We start from the raw sequence: 6,000 nt of genomic DNA, 5'->3' as shown, positions 1-6,000 counted from the left end.
ATAGTCCCACGAAGCCCAACCAGATGTGATGGCGTATCGCTGAAGAATGCTGTGGTAGCCATGCTGGTTAAGTGTGCCTTCAATTCTAAATAAATCACAGACAGTGTCACCAGCAAAGCACCCCCCACACAATAACACCTCCTCCTCCATGCTTCACAGTGGGAAATACAGATGCGGAGATCATCCGTTCACCCACACCACGTCTCACAAAGACACGGCTGTTGGATCATCAGACCAAAGGACAGATTTCCACCGGTCTAATGTCCATTGCTCGTGTTTCTTGGCCCAAGCAAGTCTCTTCTTCTTATTGGTGTCCTTTAGTAGTGGTTTCTTTGCAGCAATTTGACCATGAAGGCCTGATTCACGCAGTCTCCTCTGAACAGTTGATGTTGAGATGTGTCTGTTACTTGAACTGTGAAGCATTTATTTGTGCTGCAATTTCTGAGGCTGGTAACTCTAAATAACTAATACTCTGCAGTAGAGGAAGCTCTGGGTCTTCCTTTCCTGTGGCGGTCCTCATGAGGCTGGTAACTGTAATGAACTTATCCTCTATAGCAGAGGTAACTCTGGGTCTTCCTTTCCTGTGGCGGTCCTCATGAGAGCCAGTTTCATCATAAGCGCTTGATGGTTTTTGCGACTGCACTTGGAAGAAACTTTCAAAGTTCTTGAAATGTTCCGTATTGACTGACCTTCATGTCTTAATAACCTCTATGGGCTATGTGGGACGCAAGCGTCCCACCCCTGGTACACCCTATCAACAGCAGGTGCATTTCAAGAGCGCCAAATTTGAAAACAATTAAATGTCATAATTCAAATTTCTCAAACATACAACTATCTTACACCCTTTGAAAGATAAACATCTCCTTAATCTAACCACGTTGTCCGATTTCAAAAAGGCTTTACGGCGAAAGCATAAAGTTAGATTATGTTAGAACAGTACATTGAAAATAGCTGTGTGTAATGTTTTGTCAATGCAAAGACACGCGTCACCAAAAGCAGAAAACCAGCTAAAATTATGCACTAACCTTTGACAATCTCCATCAGATGACAATCCTAGGACATTATGTTAGACAATACATGCATTTTTTGTTCTATCAAGTTCATATTTATATCCAAAAACAGCGTTTAACTATGGCGTTGATGTTGAGGAAATCTTTTCCCTCCAATAACCGCCAGTCAATCAGCACAACAAATTAAATAATTACTATTCGAAAACATTGGTAAAATATTATATTGTCATTCAAAGAATTATAGATTTACATCTCTTGAACGCAACCGGATTGCCAGATTTAAAAATAACCTACTGGGAAATCACACTTTGCAATAATCTGAGCACTGCGCCCAGAAAAATACGCTTTGCGATACAGACTAACCGCCATGTTGGAGAGATCTAAAATCGAAAATACTATGTAAATAATCCATTACCTTTGATTCTCTTCATCAGATGTCACTTCCAGGAATCCCAGGTCCATAACAAATGTAGTTTTGTTCGAAAAAGCTCATAATTTATGTCCAAAAAGCTCTGTGTCGTTAGCACATGAACTACGCCCGCCGGACTTGTCTTCATGAAAGATGGGAAAAAAATATTTACGTTCGTTCAAACATGTCAAACGTTGTATAGCATAAATCATTAGTGCCTTTTTCAACCAGAACATGAATAATATTCAAGGCGGACGATTGCATTCTCTTTTAAAATGTATTGGAACGAGAGTACCCAACATGAACTCGCGTGCCAGAGTCTTATCGGCCACCACCGTTCCAAGGCTCTTGTTCGGTCAGATCTCACAGTAGCAGATTCAAACCACTTTGTAAAGACTGGTGACATCTAGTGGAAGCCATAGGAAGTGCTCAACGATTAATAAGCCCCTGTGTGTTTCAATGGCATAGGCTTAAAGGTAATTCAACACATCAGGTATCCACTTCCTGTCAGGATTTGTCTCAGGCTTTTGACTGCCATATGACTTCTGTTATACTTACAGACACCATTCAAAGAGTTTAAGAAAATTCAGAGTGTTTTCTATCCAAACACTCTGATATGCAACTAATATGCATATTCTAGCTTCTGAGTTGGTGTAGGAGGCAGTTAAAAATGGGCACATATTTTTTTCAAAATTCTCAATACTGCCCCCTAGCCCCAACAGGTTCAGCCTGTAGCGGAACCCCTAGCCAACAGCCAATGGCATCGCACGGCGCGAAATACAAAACCAACTAAAATACCACAATTCAATTTTCTCAAACAATCAACTATTTTACACCATTTTAAAGATAAGACTCTCGTTAACCTGTTATGGATAGGGGGCAGTATTTTCACGGCTGGATAAAAAACGTACCCGATTTAATCTGATTATTACTCCTGCCCAGAAACTAGAATATGCATATAATTATTAGCTTTGGATAGAAAACACTCCAAAGTTTCTAAAACTGTTTGAATGGTGTCTGTGAGTATAACAGAACTCATTTGGCAGGCCAAAACTTGAGAAGATTCTGTTCAGGAGTACCCTGTCTGACCATTTCTTCCCCTTGTTGATTCTCTCTATCCATTACAAAGGATCTCTGCTGTTACGTGACACTTCCTACGGCTTCCATGGGCCCTCAGAGCCCGGGAAAATGCTGAATGACGTAATTCAAAGCCCTGGCTGAAACACACGAGCGCTTTTGCTAAGTGGTCTATCAGCAGACAAAAGGCTTAGGTGCGTGCCCGAGTCGACCCCGTGATGTATTTTCTTTCGGCTGTTTACCTAATTGCAGATTCCCGGTTGGAATATTATCGCTTTTTTATGAGAAAAATGGCATAAAAATTGATTTTAAACAGCGGTTGACATGCTTCGAAGTACGGTAATGAAATATTTAGAAATCTTTTGTCACGAAATGCGCCATGCGCACGACCCTTGTTTACCATTAGGATAGTGTCTAGAACGCACGAACAAAACGTCGCTGATGGAACATAACTATGGATTATTTTGGACCAAACCTACATTTGTTATTGAAGTAGAAGTCCTGGGAGTGCATTCTGATGAAGAACATCAAAGGTAATCAAACTTTTGATTATCTTTCTGATTTTGATGAGTGCTAAACTTGGTGGGTGTCTAAATAGCTAGCCCTGTGATGCCGGGCTATCTACTGAGAATATTGTAAAATGTGCTTTCACCGAAAAGCTATTTTAAAATCGGACATATCGAGTGCATAGAGTTCTGTATCTATAATTCTTAAAATAATTGTTATGTTTTTGTGAACGTTTATCGTGAGTAATTTAGTAAATTCACCGGAGGTTTGCGGGGGTAAGCTGGTTCTGAACGTCACATGCTAATGTAAAAAAGCTGTTTTTTGATATAAATATGAACTTGATTGAACAAAGCATGCATGCATTGTATAACATAATGTCCTAGGGTTGTCATCTGATGAAGATCATCAAAGGTTAGTGCTGCATTTAGCTGTCTTCTGGGTTTTTGTGACATTATATGCTAGCTTGAAAAATGGGTGTCTGATTATTTCTGGCTGGGCACTCTGCTGACATAATCTAATGTTTTGCTTTCGCTGTAAAGCCTTTTTGAAATCGGACAGTGTGGTTAGATTAACGAGAGTCTTGTCTTTAAAATGCTGTAAAATAGTCATATGTTTGAAAAATTGAAGTTTTCGGAATTTAGCCTGTTTGGGCTAGGGGGCAGTATTGAGAATTTTGGAAAAATATGTGCCCATTTTTAACTGCCTCCTACACCAACTCAGAAGCTAGAATATGCATATTATTGTTCAGGTTTGGATAGAAAACACTCTGAATTTTCTAAAACTGTTTGAATGGTGTCTGTGAGTATAACAGAACTCCTATGGCAGGCAAAACCTGACAAGGTTTCATGCAGGAAGTACCCTGTCTGACAAGGAGTCGTGCGTCTTGCATCTGTTTATTGAAAAGTAAGGATCTTAGCTGTAACGTGACAATTCCCAGGGCTCCGATAGGCTCTCAGAACCCGGGAAATAGCTGAAGGTTGACGAGGCAGCCTCAGGCTGAAACACATTATCGCCTTTGGTAAGTGGCGGATCAGAGGACCTTTGAATGAGGCGCGTGCACGATTCGCTCCTGAGGAGAAATTTAATTCGGCTGTTTAGGCTCATTGCATATTCCCGGTTGGAATATTATCGCTTTTCTACGAGATAAAAGGCATAAAAATTGGTTTTAAACAGCGGTTGACATGCTTCGAAGTACGGTAATGGAATATTTAGACATTTTTTGTCACGCCAATGCGCCATGCGCAAGACCGTGATGTAGCATTCTGATAGTGTCTAGAACTCACGAACAAAACGTCGCTGTTTGGATATAACGATGGATTATTTGGGACCAAACCAACATTTGTTATTGAAGTAGAAGTCCTGGCAGTGTATTCTGACGAAGAACAAGCAAGGTAAGAACATTTTTCTTATAGGAAATGTGATTTTGGTGGAGGCTGACCTGGGTGGGTGTCTAAATAGCTAGCCCTGTGATGCCGGGCTATGTACTTAAATTATTGCAAAATGTGCTTCATCCGAAAAGCTATTTTAAAATCGGACATATCGAGTGCATAGAGGAGTAATGTATCTATAATTCTTAAAATAATTGTTATGCTTTTTGTGAACGTTTATCGTGAGTAATTTAGCAAACTGTTAGTAAATTCCCCGGAAGTTTGCGGGGGTTATGCTTTTTCTGAACGTCACATGCTAATGTAAAAAGCTGTTTTTTGATATAAATATGAACTTGATTGAACAGACATGCATGTATTGTATAACACAATGTCCTAGGTGTGTCATCTGATGAAGATCATAAAAGGTTAGTGCTGCATTTAGCTGTGGTTTGGGTTTATGTGACATGATATGCTAGCTTGAAAAATGGGTGTCTGATTATTTCTGGCTGGGCACTCTGCTGACATAATCTAATGTTTTGCTTTCGTTGTAAAGCCTTTTTGAAATCGGACAGTGTGGTTAGATTAACGAGATTCTTGTCTTTAAATAGCTGTAAAATAGTCATATGTTTGAGAAATTGAAGTAATAGTATTTCTAACGATTCAAAAATGGCGCCACTGGATTTCAGTGGCTGTTACGTAGGTGGGACGAGTTCGTCCCACATGCGCCAGAGAGGTTAGAGGAATTTGTATTTCGCGCCACGCCCATCATTGGATATTGGAGCAGGTGTTCCGCTAGCGGAACATCTAGATGTAAGAGGTTAATCTAACCACATTGTCCGATTTCAAAAAGGCTTTACAGCGAAAGCAAAACATTAGATTATGTTAGGAGAGTACCCTGCCAAAAATAATCACACAGCCATTTTCAAAGCAAGCATATATGTCACATAAACCCAAACCACAGCTAAATGCAGCACTAACCTTTGATGATCTTCATCAGATGACACTCCTAGGACATTATGTTATACAATACATGCATGTTTTGTTCAATCAAGTTCATATTATATCAAAAACCCAGCTTTTTACATTAGCATGTGATGTTCAGAACTAGCATACCCACCGAAAACTTCCAGTGAATTTACTAAATTACTCATGATAAACGTTCACAAAATACACAACAATTATTTTAAGAATGATAAATACAGAACTCCTTTATGCAATCGCGGTGTCAGATTTTAAAATAGCTTTTCGGTGAAAGCACATTTTGCAATATTCTGAGTAGATAGCCCAGCCATCACGAGGTAGCTATTTAGACACCCACCAAGTTTAGCCCTGACCAAACTCCGATTTACTATTAGAAAAATTGGATTACCTTTGCTGTTCTTCGTCAGAATGCACTCCCAGGACTTCTACTTCAACAACAAATGTTGTTTTGGTTCCAAATAATCCATAGTTATATTCAAATAGCTCCGTTTTGTTCGTGCGTTCAGGTCACTATCCAAAGGGTGACACGTGAGCGCATTTTTCTCGTAAAATAGCGATAATATTCCAACCGGGCAATGTTGTATTCATTCAAAGGCTGAAAGAAAAAAATGGAGTAGTCTCGTGAAGAAATTCCACAAATTAACTTTTA

Source organism: Salmo trutta, unplaced genomic scaffold, assembly GCF_901001165.1.
Source record: "Salmo trutta unplaced genomic scaffold, fSalTru1.1, whole genome shotgun sequence".
NCBI classification, from domain to species: domain Eukaryota; kingdom Metazoa; phylum Chordata; class Actinopteri; order Salmoniformes; family Salmonidae; genus Salmo; species Salmo trutta.
The sequence above is the reverse complement of the archived record's forward strand: the minus strand, read 5'-3'. Positions refer to the sequence as shown.